The sequence below is a fragment of the Oxyura jamaicensis genome, chromosome 4, assembly GCF_011077185.1.
Source record: "Oxyura jamaicensis isolate SHBP4307 breed ruddy duck chromosome 4, BPBGC_Ojam_1.0, whole genome shotgun sequence".
NCBI lineage: Eukaryota > Metazoa > Chordata > Aves > Anseriformes > Anatidae > Oxyura > Oxyura jamaicensis.
In genome coordinates, this window is record NC_048896.1 from 4,136,868 (window position 1) to 4,153,384 (window position 16,517).

Here is a 16,517-nt window from a genome sequence, read left to right on the forward strand (position 1 = left end):
CTAATAAACCACAGAACCACAAATAGCTGAAACACTCACAACCAAGGAAGCAACAAAAGATAGCTGGAAGTTTGACAACTTCTGCATGTCACCAAAAGATGTCAGTGAAATCTTTCCATTGTATAAATGGGTAAAATTGATCTTGCTTGCCAAAAGAAGAAAGAGTAGGTGTTATGAAAAGCATACTACAAAATAGTAAAGCATAACTAGCTAGTAAGAATATTGAGGCATAAACATACAAATCATGAAAACAATAAGCAATACAATCAACTGGAGTTATAACTGTGATACCACACACTATTTATTTGTATAATTTAAACCAGTTAGTTTGCTATAACTGGTGAGAAATGCAAGACGAACCTAGGTCTTAAAAATGAGAGTCCCAGAGCCAGTTTCTTCCTGTGCTTTCTTTCTACACTCCGGAAGATTCTACTTCAATGACATTAAGGTTATGATGGAAAAATGATTCAAACAGAAGTCTATAGAGATCTTGTTAATATGCCTTTATGATGTGATATTATGACGGCAATTCAATTTCATTGCAGGCCTAATGAGACCATGTTACAATGTCAAAATGAAAGGAAACCATATCAATCAAGTTATAGTACCCTTAGAGAAAGAAAAACCTAAAGAAATTAACCCCATTAAAAACTATTTTAAAACAACATTAAGATTTAGCGAATTCAGAATTGCTTTGCTTTTGTTGGTTTAATGCTTCGGGTAGAAACTAAATTTGGCACTGATTTACAATTCATGAAAATATACTGACATCAGGGGAGTCAATGAAACTTTAAGGAAATACAAGCACAGTATTAATGGTGAGTATTGTAGTTATGTAAAGTGTGGGGCAGAGCCTGTCCTCCAGCTAAAATCTTATTTTCAGAAGCAGAATTTCAATGTTTATAGCTTTAAAAGGTGTCAATTAGGCTGGCATTTATGCATTTAGCTCTTGGATCTCAACTCCCCTGATGCTGTATATCAATTTGTATTAAGTACTGTAGAGTTAGACCCCAAACTGCAAAAGTGAACAGAATTCAAGAGGAAATTTCTTAAAATACACAAATATGCCAGTGCCAACAATAAAGTATATTATATTATATCTATATAAAGAAGATGTCTGTATGTATAGCTAATACATACAGTGAAGACAGCAAGAATCTTGGTTAGGTCCAAGGTCCTCAAAATTGAGTTTACTAGTGCATACCACAGCTGATCGCCTTTGCTAGCTATACCTTTGGAATCACCTATAAAGCCATTTATGTCAAAGCTACCAAAACATTCTTAAGCCTTTTTTCTTACCTTGAAAGTATTCAAAGGTCTGTGTCAAAAATAATAATAAAAAATAATTTAAAAAATCTAAAAACTGTATATAATGGTGTGTTTTTTTTTTTGTTTGTTTGTTTGTTTTGATTTTGGCTTGTTTGTTTGGTGGTTGGGGTTTTTTGTTTGTTTGTTTTTTCATCAGAGGCCTTTCCATAAGCATTCTTTGAACAATTTGATTCCTCATCAACAATTTTTGTCCTTTTCAAGATAACGTTTCCTGTGAAGAACAGAAGTTAAATCCGTAATATGTAAGAGAATTTGATACAAGACAGCATGTGTATTCCATTTAAAATGTGCTACTACCATTTTCCAAACCATGTGTTACTAGCAGAGTCTGGAATGGAACTTTATATATATATGGTATGGAGGGTGAGGACTGAAGTATCAATATGGGGTGGCCTGGAAGCTTGATTGTATCTTACTAACACAAACCCACCAAGGCAGATGGCATGTGCTTACAATTGTGGAAGCAGCCACTGGATGGCTGGAAACATATCCCATGCCCCATTCCACCACCTGGAACACTATCCTGGGCCTTGAAAAGGAAGTTTTATGGTGATATAAGCTCCACTCTCTGTAAAAAATGCCACCCACCCAAAAAGGCTAGGGACATTTTAGCGCAGCAGGCAGAACACCACCATTTCGTGAGTTCACATACTTGTAAATAATAGGTATATGCCAATTTTCACCAAGAAGGTGAAAATACTTAAAAGGACAGAAATTTAAGACTTAGCAGGATATTAGTACCAAATATTTTGGATATATATATCATACCAAAATATTGTACAAAGTGAAAGACTGTTTGTAGTAGACACTGGTAATTGTATGGCACTAAGGAAAATTTGCAAACAAGCAAAAACTCCATTGATTTTTGGTTCTATTACTGTTGAACTTGCAGAGATGGCATTTTGTCAACACAGTATTCAGGGAAATTGATGGAAGGAAGTCTGAGCCATTCCTAAAACCAAAACCTGTTTGTTTCTATTTTTGCTTGTCTTTGACTGATGCACATCAACACAAAGAAATTTCTTGAAGATGTTTGGCACAAAACAGATGTTATACTGAATTTTTACTGTAAACAAATGAAAATAAACTTCTTTGTTTCCAGTATCATTATTATGTGAGAGAGTGTATTACCTAGAGGCCATACCCCCATTGTAGGAGGCATTGTACAAATCAGAACAGAAATAGACCATGCACGAAGATCAGACCCTGGAGAGTTTTAATATTTTTGTAATTTTTCACACAGAGTCTGTGCCCAAGGCCTATAGACATTTGGCCTTGTACAAGCATTTTCTTGTGTCAGGGTGGGCTTTAAAAAGGAAAATTAAGTGCAAAAAAAGCAGGTCTTTCCATTTCAAGAAACAAAATGTTCTTTTCTACAAAACTGATATTTACTCATAGCAATAGCTTTAGCAGAGTTAAGCATCAGTTACATCAGCAGTGTATTAATTGCATCTTATTTTTAAATTTTCACAAAATCTGTTTTGGTTGTTGCTGTCTGATAGGCAGTGATTTGCAATGGCTTAACAATGGATTCACTGAAACTTTATTTATCTTGCAAAATAATGTTCACTACAAAATTAAGCACTGCTGCAAAAATATCAGGATTACTGTCAACAGTAATGAGAATAGCAAAGAGAAGTGCAACACTGGAAGTATAAGTAAGATTGTAAAGTAAAAAAATTACTGGTATTTAATCCAGGCCATACAAAACTTGACCTTTAATCAGCAGTTATTTGTGTATATACACTCAGTTCAGACTGAACGTTCAATGAAGGAGAATGTACAAGCTAGGGGCAACATTCAGCAGCACAGATGTGTGAAATTGTTCTTATGGTCCAGACATCTAAACTCAATGCTCCCTAATCATTATGTCCAAGAAAATATTTTGTTCCAAGGGCATGAACATTTATTTCATCTATGAGTTCTTGTGTAGTGTACTTCCCCAAAAGTCTGACAAAGGCTTATTTGAGAGATTTTTTATTATTATTATTATTATTTTCCCTTGATCTTGTCCATATTTACTTTTAACTACATAAGGACAGACTGGTACAGTTTCCATCTGACCATGCATTATGTCAGTATGACAATACTGATGTCTCACACAGCGGAGTTAATTGGCATAAACATGCTTTTGTTTTATTGCAGTGTAACTATTTACCATACGGACTGTATCAATTTAATTATTTCAATAGTAAAAATCATTACTCTGACCAAATCTACTAGAAAAGTCATTCATAAATCTTTCTTTGAGCATAGACAAATTCCAACAGTTATAGTCTGGCTTTAGTATAATGTAACTGATAATATACATGAACACAGAAAAAAAAAAAAAAACTGTTACAGATGTTGAAAAAAAAAAAGCCATAAAGTTTTATAAGATCTAACTTAAAGAACCTAAAGACAGCTGCACATAAAACAATTCAGTTTTTATATTACAAACAAAATGTTTTAATAAATCTGAATATGTTACAATCATTGTACAGAGTGACTCATTTTGCAGTACGTCTTGCACAATGATCAACTGCTAGTTATTTATGAAATCTGAAAGATTAATCTTTGCGCTGCACCTCCTATGGCATTTCCTATTTTACCTAATTGAACCTTCTTCTTAGTGAGGTTCTTTCTCTCACATGCTGAGTTCCCTGCACACAGTACAGTCACTATTGCTGTCCTGCCTTACAGCTGCATTACTGTCCAATAGTTTTTCCTGAAATGTCAGAATCTGTTAGTCACTAACACACTTACATACCTGATTTTTCCATTCATTTCCATTTGCCTTCAATGTCAACTGATAGTCTAATCGGTGTTTCCCATATATTTTATGCCCTGATATTGCAATGTTCCATTATCTTCCTTCTATCAAGTTTCTAGTAGTTATAATGTTTCCATAAGCTCATTTAAATCCAAGTTTTCCAATAGCTTTTCTTAGATTTACTTGCTTAAGTGTATGTATATATACATATATATTTACTTCATTCAAAGCATGTATCAGCCTGAGCAATGTGCTCTTACACATACGTCAGCTTCTCCTCATTCTTTTGTCTATATTTAACTTTAATGCCAGCAATTCAATTTCATTTTGATTCAAAGTTTATTCCTCCTGTGCCTCCTCCTTTATTACCAGAGGTTCTCCATTTCCTAATGATGCTGATTCATTTTCCACTGAGCATATTAATTTCCTCAGCTACATCTTCGAATGCTGCATCTCCATCTTGCTGTCTGACCCTGAAAAGATTTCAGGGAATATTAATATACATCTTGGTCTTTTACTTCTTAACTGGACATTCACGTTTTAACTCCAACACCTCTTCTACCTTTTCCTTTGTGACTAGCACAATAACACAAGCAGCTCTCCTATATTTCTGTCCCAGTAAGAATAGCCTAGGAATGTCTACATACATTTCAGTAAAACATTTCTGTGATGGGTGTTCTGCCAAATAATAAATAATATCACTACCTAACTGTGAATACTCAAGTGTGTTTACTGTTATTAGAGTTATTTTAATGATTTACATGTACTGTGTGCTTAATTTTTGTCAAATATTGGTAAATCAATTAAAACAATATAATGCCATTGGGAAAAACATGATTTGCAAAATAATTATAAGCAATTGGCACCAGATGTTCTATTTCTGCAAAATTTGCATTTTCAGTTTTATAGTATTTTCATTTTTCTTCTGGCAAAATGCTTAAGTAATCATACCTCATATGTCTGTTTTTTTTTTTGTTTGTTCGTTTGTTTTGTTTGTTTTGTTTTTGTTTTTTAGCTTTGGCATTATGATAATGTAATTTACAAGGTAAAGCTCAGGTCCTATTTCCAAAGCCAGTTAAACTTAGTGCTTTTATCCCCTACCATTTAAAAAAAAAAAAAAAAGCAGCGCATCTCATATTCTAACCACACTTACTTAGGCTTATCTACTGACCTGATCTGGGGCCCATGTGAACCTAATGAGGTTCAACAAGTCCAAGTACATGGTGCTGCACTGAGAGCAGTCCTGTAGGGAAGGACTTCTGGGTTCTGTTGTACAAAAGGCTTGACATGAGCCAGCAGTGTGTGCTTGCAGCCCAGAAAGCCAACTGCATCCTGGGCTGCATCAACAGAGGAGTGGCCAGCAGGGGAGGGAGGTGATTGTCTCTGCTCTGTCCTTTTGAGACCCCACCTGGAGTACTGCGTCCAGGTTTGCGGCCCCCAGCACAAGAAGGATGTTGATCTGTTAGAATGGGTCCAGAGGAGTGCTGTGAAGATGATCAGAGGGCTGGAGCACCTCTCCTAAATAAAATCAGATAATCCTTATCTGATTTTTTAATGATTTACCTCATTACCATACCTTTGCAAGACGGGTCTTCTCCTTTAGGATGACTGTCAATGAATCAACTTTTCTGGGTTGCAATACATTTTGTACAATTAGAAGGCCTGAATAAAGTCTTATTTTCCATCACTTCTAAGGACTGGCTTTGCATTTTTTCCATGCTCTCAGCAGTCTTAGGTGTGCTAAAAGCACTTTTCTTGCTATATTTGCTTGCAGACACTCTGCCTGTTCCTCCTTATTATCCCACAAATATTACTAAAGAGCAACACTGTGACACTATATTAGTCAAAAGCTAGTTTTTCTCAGAGTATTTTATAATTCCTTTTCTACCAATGCAAAAAATTCTCCAAGAGAGAGCCCTGGAAAAAGTCAGAAATCATACTGTCCTCCTGATGGTCAGATTCAGCAGAGACTCTGCTAGAGATTGTCTTGTGATAGTTTCTTCCATTTCACAAGGAAGGAATAAAGAGAAACCCAAGAAGTATCCTGCAGTGAAAGAAAATAAACATTTTGACAGTGCTTTCTTGACTAGAGGAAGCACACAAACTGCAGTTAAATAATGCCAGAGATCACTCTGTTGTCACCTAACACCACATAAACTAATTTATTACCAAGTTTACATGAGGCTGAAGAAGAATTTGCAACTTGGGTTCAGGTGTGAGTGCAGATGGTTTTTAGTCCACTTTACAAATCTGGACATAGTTACATTTGTTTCATAACTTAACATATGACTTGGGAAAATAACACTATATTGACTAATTATCTTAATTTTCTTCAGTATGCTCTCAGATATTTTTAGTTTAGATCAAACTGATCAAGATGTGATAGAAAGAAAAATAAGCATTTGAGACCTGCTTCTTAAAACTGCAGGTCCAGCTGAGACACAGCAATGTCTACCCTCAGCACGCAAACTGTTATTCATAACATCTGTCTATCTAGTGCAATGTGAGTTCCTGTCACTCATCACTGACATGTCCCTATACTAGGACTGATATCCTAACAGTAGATTATTATCTTTCATGAGTATATGCTAATTTCTTTTGTATCACTATGCACACTGGTATACATTATCTTTTGGCATAGACAATATGTTATAGTGTGATATATTAATTCAAGAGAAGAAAGAAAAAATATGCAAAGACACTGGTAAAGACATCATATATCTGTGAGAAATTGATTAAAAGCATTATTCTTCCAATAAAATTATTCTCCCCAAAGTGCAACAGGTTTTAGCGTTGACATCAGCGGTACCAGGATTCGACCAAATTTTCAGATTTTGGGTTATTAATTACTAGTAAGGTACAATACTAGTTATTATTACTATGTGTCAGGTAGAATTTTTAAAGCCTTTCTATTTTTATAGAACAATTTCTATAGAACAATTTTTGACTTACTAGCAGAATAACCTCTAATTCTGTTATTATGATTGTGTATTATCAGATCACACTGGCAGATATTTCTGCCAGTATTTTCAAGCAGCAAATGACCATAATCATACATACTTGACATACATAATTATAACACATTACTTTTCAGTTAAGAATGAGTAGGTGGGACTTTCCGGTATGTCTTCTCATTGTGTTTTCTACAATGCTTTTTTTTTTTTTTTTTTTTTTTTAATTTGACATCTCTGTTCTTCACTAATGTCCTCAATACTTTTCTCAGCCAAGCATTTTTATTATTTCACCCTACCATCATTAAAACTTACCTTCAAATTCTCCTTCAACCCTGATTTAACTTTCTGTAGGTACAAAAGCACTGGAAAAAATTCTCAGTGAGACAGTGTTTTCCAGATAGCTTTTCTTCAAGCTCTTGCAGCTTTAAATCTGATCACACAAAATACTGAACTAAAGACTGAATTGAACAGCACTATATATTGTTGTATTACAATAGCAGTGTCACTTTTCCGAGAACTGAAGTTGGGCTCTGACAAAATCACAGAATTAGACTCAGAGTGTGGAGAAGCTAGGTGCCTGCATTTTCACTCTCTGACAAGACTTTACAAGTAGCTACTCATCTGATGCATACCTCCTGGGATCAGGCACTGAGAGTCTACTATAAAATCAGTTATTTTTTCTCTCACTTGCCAAGAGGATCCTCCTCCTACAGCATATGTGTAAGCAGAGAATACAGAAGGAAAAGTATTTGATTCCAAAACTTCAGTGAACAGATTTCTAGTTTTATTTAGTTATCTTAAAAATAAATAAATAAAAAGGAAAGAATGAAAAAGAAGAAAAAAAGCTCCTCAGGTTAAGGGCTATATGTGAGGCACTCAAGTACAGGACAACTAAGATACATGTAGTACTGCTAAAATCATAGTACAGACAAGACAAAGACATCATCCTAATTATTTCTTATATTGTGAGGAAAGCTTCAATATCAGTAATTACCAAGTTTTCTTAACTCTGTATTTAATATTTTTAACCACTCTATTAAATAAAAGCAGCTGAACTCTTGCCAAGAGCTTGACCAGAGAGAATCAATGCACTAGTTTGCACTAGTTTCTCAGCAGAGCTAGCTTCAATCCTGCTGGACTGATAGCAACTGTGGCCTTTTATGTGCTGAATTCCCATCACAAAACACAAACTTACTTGAACACCAAATGCAGTAGGTGTAAGCAGACAACAGTAAGCTGACAGTGCTTATCAGAAATTCTAGACTGTTATCTTACAGTTAAATCAAAATCCCAGTACTATTCAATGACACTGACCTCAGTTTTTGTTTGTTTGTTTGTTTGTTTGTTTTTACAGCAGTTCAATGTACCTTCAATGACCTTAGTTTAAGGTCATTTTTTATATTATTTTTAATATGTTTATATATTAAATATATAATTTACAAATTATATATTTACATATTATAAATCAAGTTCTCAAAAAATGAGCAGTATTCCATAATTCTAAACAGAACTGCAATCCCTGTTCCACCCAGGCAGAGAGGCAGAGCCAGTTAGTCTAAGCTCTTCATATTTCACACTATGAAGTTGAAGAGTCTTTAAATAATGTGCTTGATTATTGTAGTCTGTTTTTTAATGACAAGAATAAAAAAAGCATGATGCTAGACTACAACATGCCCATTAATCAGTCTCTGTCAGGAGGACTGTAGTATGTATCAGAAAGACTACTTTAAACAGTCTTAAAGGTGACATTTTACAATGATTACATTTCTTTAATGTTGAATTAAGACTGTTAAAACAACAAAAAGGAAAAGAGACCACCTCAGGTAATCATAGAGGAAGGAAGGAAGGAATGGAGGAAGGCAGGGAGGGAGGAAGGGAGGGAGGGAGGGACTGTCATAAGAGGGGAAGAAAATGAATAACATCACTGTAACTAAAACCCAGGTAACAATGACACACTGCCCTTTTTAAAGAGAAAAACACAAAAGCATTCACTTTGGGGAGCATTCAGGCTCTGCTCTGGAGTTGCATAAGTCAATTATCATGCTTCCTTAGAGCTATACAGATATATATCGAATTAAAACATGATTTCAGCAGTCAGTCTAATACCAAAAAGTGCAACTGAAATCAATAAAACAAGTTTCTATTTATACTGAAACATTTAAGTATCAATAGGTAAGTTCCTGAAATGCACCTCCTTCTTATCACTAAAACAAGCCAGTGTTTTTCCCTTCTTTTCCCCATACTTACTATAATCCTGTTTGATCTACAATTTCTGTAATTCAAAAATCGGATCTACGGTTCAAAAAAAGGCAACTATGTCCAAAAAAATTGGACATAGCTTTTGAACAGCATTTTAAGGACCTGAGAGTACTAAAAACAAACAAACAAACAAACAAACAAACAAAAACAGCTATGAAGTAAAAAACAGCTATGAAGTCTACATAAATTAATGCATATCCAAAATTAGAGTTCAACCTACACCTAAGGGAAAGACAAAAATGTTTTGCTCCCAACTTGTTCACTTGGCACTGTCGTATCTTGTACTGTATCTGATTCTTTCAGAAATGACATCTAGATGTCATAAAATCTAACTCATCAGCAACGTCAAACACTTTTTTAGAGATAATATCCAAGACTGATGAATACAATACACTAAGTTAATCTGACCAAATCAAGCTGTCTTGTCTCTCTGTGTAAGTCATTCTTTTCTTAACAGTTACACAGTGCCAGCAATATTCCTCATATGAAAGTTCATAATCCTTATGTTTGTCTTGTGTGTGCTTTCACTTAAAACAATATTTACCTTTGACTTAAAAACAAAGAATTCTTCTCTGACAGGTAGTGTGTATTTCTGTTTAGTTATTCTGAATTGTTGTATCTATGTCCATATGCACTATTGAGCAGCTCACACAACCAACATCAAATCAGTCACATTTGCTGTGACCTTAGAGTCAATCTTTTAAATCTTTTGGAGGAGAATAATAGGTTGCATAAAGGAAAAACACAATTCTGAGTTCATTTCAGTCTTTTACCATTTATAATTTTCTTCTCACATTTTCTGTGAAATTTCACCTTTTCTCACATTCCACCAGAAACTTTTGTTACATGTTTTTTACATTTTCTCCTCAAATTTATTCAAAAAAGATTAACACAAATGTTACTATAAACCCCTCCTCTGCAATAAAAACAAAAAGTGAAGTCCGCCTCATTTGCCCCCACATGGCTCAGGTAGGCTGCGGGCTTCTTTTCTCATGAAAAATAAAGGGTCTTTATGGTTTTCCTTATCTCACAGTTCTTGGTAACTGCATGTGTTAGGAATATTAGTGTTTTTGTATACCCTCCTGTAAAGATTCCTTACAGATTGTGAAATATTTAACAAAAGATGTTAAGCTTTTGATGTGTCAGATTTAAGGGAAAGCATTTTCAATAGTCTGAAATATTAAATGAATAGCACACAATACATTTCCTATAATCTTCTAATGCATCTTGCACCAATATTTTCTACTCTGCTATGGCTTAACTGGCTATCCTTCTGTAATTGCGTTAAACTTGCATAAGAGAATTACAGGTATAAGCAGATAAACACTTCAATGAACTTAATTTGGCTGAATTTAAGCACAATGACTTTTGTTTAATAAAGAATCAGTCAACATAATTATAACTGTGGATTCAAGAAATAACTAATAAACTGATCCCTGTGGATTTTTTTTCCCTACAATATTTCTAGGACATTTCAAGTGCATTAATATTTGTAAGAGCATCGAAAGTAAATTTTACAGTCTAAAAGCACTGATCATTTCAGTGGGGCAAATGAGGCAGATTTTTTTTCCTTGTCCAACATTCAGAATGGGAATTTTCTCATCAGTTATCATCACCAAAATAGGTGTTCTTCCATTAACTGATTCAGTGGCATAATATAACTTACTCAATACTCATGTCACTTTCAGGTGTAGCCATCTTTTCAGAGGTGGACGCATTCTTTGTTTTGGAGAATTCTGGTCTTCTGTAATTTTGATATACAAAAGTAGAGCCAGTAGTGAAACAAGAACATTCATATCCATATTAGGGTGGTGATTTTTATGAAGTTCAGAACAACAGCTGCTTTTCCAACATTATAAACTGACAAATCAGTACCAGTGTTACATGGATTTTAATGGATGGTCAAAGGAAGAAAATATAGATGTTAACTTTTCTTAATAAAATGATTTACAAGATTTAGATTATGTACTCTTAATAGGTAGGCCATATTTTCTCTCAGTGAGCTTAGCATGTCTTCAGATACTTTTTCCCCTCTGTCTTATTTTCTCTTGGTTACCCTCTACTATCTTGAAGTTTCTTTATAGCTTATATTCCACAGAAAAAAGGACCAAACAGATAACATGCAAGGACAAGTCTATTTGAGTTTGGTTTGTTAAAAGAAGCTTGCAGTTACCATATATATCCCTAGACTGAACTAAAACTAACAGGAAGTACCTTTGCTTTATGACTGACATTAGCAACCCGTGGTATGGCTGAAGAGCCTGTTTAGACGTAGTTGAAAGGATTATTAGTTTGCAGTGTCTTAAGAAAGCTCACTAGCTTCCTAGAGTTCTATCTCTCACAGAGCAAATACTATCATCAGTGAGCCACCCACAGCATTCTTGTACTTCCTTCGTTGTCAAGCATATTGAAGCATTTACATGTGCAATATCTCTTCTCCATTCGAGCAATACAAAACAAAGGGATACAATGAAAAACAGACTTTCACCTCAAAAATGCATACAGAACTACAGGAAGTATCTCAATGGTTCAGAAATAAAAGATAGCTCAGCTGGAGTCCTGAAGAGTGATTCCCATACGGAAGTAAAAGATACCGATGTCAGTGAAGCTCAAAATCCATGTCTCTACTTAATAGTTTCTCACAGATTTTATTAGAAACAGGACTGGGAAAAAAAAAAAAAAAAAAAAAAAGACCATCGAGATGTAACAAACAAAACTGTTCTTAGAAGTACTAATTAAACATCCATAACAGGATACATGATAAATAATTTGGTGGGATGTCAGAAAAAAGAACATCACAGTTATCTTCCTATTGACCTAGAACATGTTATTTTCCAACAGATAACAGTATGAGCAATAATTTTAAGTCAAGTTGACAGATTTGAGTCCAAATCATCATGAACTTCAGAAACAAGTATTTAAGGGTTCTATTAAATAGCCTCAAGAGCTCTAATGCACCTTCACCCCTTTTCCACTCAGAAAAATGCTGATAAAAAAAGATTTTAAATCTCCACATGATACTAGTTTAAAAAAAAAAAAGTCCGAAGGATGAAAGTGTCAAAACTAGCCCGAGGTCTGGCAGCTGACAATAACAACCTATAGTGAAGTCAGCTGGGAAGCTCTCCAGAATCCTCTGGGAGAGTATACCCACTGCAAAATGGCAATATGCTCTTACTATAGCCATCTAGCTAGTCACTACCACTTTCCAGTGGATGGAAATATTTATTGCACAACACAATATAAAAGATTTTACATAAATCAATATAAATCACTGAAAAAAGTGAAGCTACTATTCATGTACCTTATCTCACTGTCAGATATACAATTTTTCTATTTTATAAAACTGAGCTCATCTTCCTAATTACTCCTCAGGTGCTCCACAGTTCTGGCTAATCTGAAATTCTGCCTTTGGGACCAGTTGCAAAGGCATCTAATAGATTCCAATTAACTCAGCTGTCTTTGTGTTACAGCTCTTCCTTTCTAAAGGTCAGCACCTTTGCAGCATGCTAGTTATGTTATTAATTTGTTAGCATTGCTATGAATAAACAAACCAATCTCTTTCATACTGATATAAACCACTACTAAGACACTGATAGATGGATGGTAGTGCTAAATCTATTTTTTTTTTTCCAGCTATATATGCCTTACTTTTAAAATAGTAATTATTTTAACATTTGTTCATTACTCCTCAAGACTGACAATCTTGAAAGAGATGCCAGCATCAAGACTTCCTGCCCACCGGCTCTCCTTCAACTCTGATTATATCTAGGCTTTAAGGAATGCTTCATCTCCAGATACTTACAGAGATACTTACCCATCTAATTGGGACTGGAATGGTTATAACAACTTACAATAATTAAATAAATAGAAATGGTCAAACAACTAAAACTTCATTCAGATTTATTAATGAAAACTCAGATAATTTTTGCCTTTTGTTTCCCTGATGTGCAGTGTGTTTTTGTAAGAGTTCAGAACTACTATCTTTTTTAAGAGTTCAGAACTATTATCTCATTCCTTGCAATATTTTGTCAGAAGAGCCACTGGTATTTCATGTATGGGAACATTCCAGTCAAATGGTGCCTTTTGACTGCAAGCATACATAGTCAGAAACCCAAGATGTATACTCGGTCAATGACTTTTCAGCTTCTCACACTGCGCCACTAGTGAGGAGGTCGGGCCTGCACACAAAGCTGGGAGGGACACAGCCAGGACAGCTTGCCCCAGCTGCCCAAAGGGATGTCCTATACCATGTGGTGTCGTGCTCAGAAACAAAAACTGGGGGGAAGTTTTCCAGGACTGCTGTTGCTCAGGGGCTGGCTGAGCATTGGTCATGTGGTGGTGAGCCAGGTGTTTTTTTTTTTTTTTTTTTTTTTTTTTTTTTTTTAAACCACGTGTTTTTTTTTGGTTTTGTATTGCTTTTACTTACTTAACTGTCTTTAACTCAACCCATGAGTTTCTCACTGTTGCACTTCTGCTTCTCTTCCTCAAACCCACTGCTCTGTGTGTGGGTGGAGTGGCAGAGTGGGAGGGTGGGGGTGTTGATTAGTACTAGTATTACTACTTTTAGAAAGAAGTAAGGATGTAAATATGGGTGAGGGTGCCATTGTAATGAGAGGACATTAGTTCCAAATTACAAAGTTTTCCCATGAGGATATCTGAGAAAACTCAATTTCAGCTGCATTTCTTTTTGCTATCACAAAGCCCCAAAGACAAAGATATTTAAATATACACAGTTAGAGAACGAATATGGTCCTGTTATCCTAATTTGAAAGTGAAGCTGTCAATAAAAAGTAAAAACAAATAGGATAACATCAGAAAAAGGTACATTAAATGAGCTCTCCATTTCCATCTTCATCCTCCCTCCTCTACGGTAAGAAGGGTGAGAATTTATTTACTGCAGCTAAAAGACTTTGATAATATTGTTAAACTTAATCACATTCCACTTTTCTAGTAAAGATAACCATCCTACTGCTGTAAATAACTCATGTTTCTCAGGTGTTCCCCTTCTGTAAATTCTTAATCCTATAAATTCTTAAGAACTGGAGATATAAGTTAACATACAGACTTTCTATTTGGGTATGGATAACCAAGTCTCTGTGCACTGTGTCAGCCTACTCTGGGCAGCTTTTGTTTTGCATGACTTTACCCATAGTAAATACTTTAAGTGTACATAGAAGAGAACAGTGATAAGAGATATAAAACAAAATGCAACAATGGAGGATCTGAATTAAAGATCTTTGCTCTCCTAGGTACAACCTTATTGGCTTATTATTTTGTATTCAACAGCTTACACATTAACCCTCTGAAAGTGCTATATAATAAGGAATTAGCTTTGTGTTTGCCACCAATTACTGCAAACAGTAAGCAGAAGCTAGTCAGCAAAATCCGTGGTTTTTTTGAAAGGATAAAGCAAAATTGGAATGCTCTTCTGCCTTCATGAGATTAGCTGAATTGATTCAGCTATCTAAGACCTCTTAACAAGGTTACCTTAAAAAAAAAAAAAAAAAAAAAAAAAAAAATTGACTCAGGCTGGGTTTACAGCATTTTGTCTGCAAAAATATACTTAGGTTTACATCAGTTTTTTGTGCCTACTGGTTGCTTGCACTATGCGTATACATCAATATTGGGCAAGCTTGCCACAAGCAGACAATTAAAAACACAGCAAACTTGCAGGATCAGCTTACTGTCATCTTAACATTTTAGAGAGATCTGTGTTTGTGCCTGGTCAGCACTTTGCTAATTAACTGTATTCTGACTATTCTGCAGAAATGATATTTTAGCTTGTAAAGTATCAGATGAATATTATGGTCAAATAAACTTACACTGCAAAATTGGAAAGTCACTGTCAGTCTGCAGCATCTTACCCTTAAAAAGCTCAGAAAAGTCCAAAATGCTGATTATATCAATATCATGCACATTTTCAATATGAAGGATACCATACCTGTACTAGTGTTTCTTTGTATTTCAGTATTTAAATATCCAATATAGTCTCAGATCAAGAATACTAAAATACAGGTGCCTAACTATTAAAATGCCTTTAACGAGTATCCAAGGACTAAGATGAGATCAATCCAGCTTTATATAGGTTTGTCTAAAAAAAATTTCATCTGTTTACGTAAAAGCAAAGATGCCATTTCCTTACAACTCCATGTAATTCAAGAGATAAAAAGCAGTATTCATTGGAGCAGCGCTTGAAGCAGGCCCTTTGGGATAGTTCTTACTAAAGTCCAATATTTTCTGGTTCTTCTTATTTAGTTTACTAGTTAGTTTACTTAGTTTACTAACTCAAAACAGAGGTCAACAGATAGGTTTGGTTTCCCTCCTCCAACCCCCCCCCCCCCCCCCCCGCCTTTTATCTGATAGAGTCTCTTGATAAAGTCAGTGTAACTGCAAAATAATTCTTTGTCACATTGAGAGTACCTACTAAACTAGTCTACTAGGATTTTGTACTAAACGTTTTAGAATGTAAAAGGTAAAAATAAAATTTACTATGTTTTAAAGACAGCCAAAACAATCTTGCTTGTGGCAAGCTAGTACATTCACTGAAAGAAAAAACAAAACCCTGACACAACACAGGGGCTGGAAGCTGAAAAGTAAATTATGCTTGCTGTGTTTTTGACTTGAATCCTGCCTGTATGATCAGTAGCATTCAGACTCCTGGCAGGGAAGTCTCCAAAAGAGAGGGAAAACTAGAAAGGAGGCTTTAAAGAAAGAACAGAAAAATGTACTAAATACAAGTTCTGGTTGAGAAGTGAAATTGGTTAAATTGCCTTAAGCATGTCTGTGGAAGAAAAGGGTCCACACAAATTTCCCTACTTGGAGGAGCAGTGTGAAAAGCATAGCAGAGCATGAAAAGGACATGCCTGCACAGAAGACTTGCTCATTACAGACCATGTAATTCTGTTTTGGAAGTGGGCAGAATGAGAGATACACTAAAGAAATCACTGAGACAGGGCAAACAGATGTATCGGAAGGAATCGGTCATCAAAGGATTCACCTGATAGTGGTCAACACAAGAAGATTAAACTGCATGGGGGCAAAAGATACAGCATCGTCTTGTCCTGAAAAACAAGGATTCAGACATGGTCATAGGCCTTCACTGGGATGACATAGTTGTAAGATGCCCCTGTCACAGAGCTTACCCAACAGACAGGAATCATTCCTGCTTCATCACTGCTAGTCAGCAGTAGCTTCAAAATATTCAAGATTGGATTAATTATGAT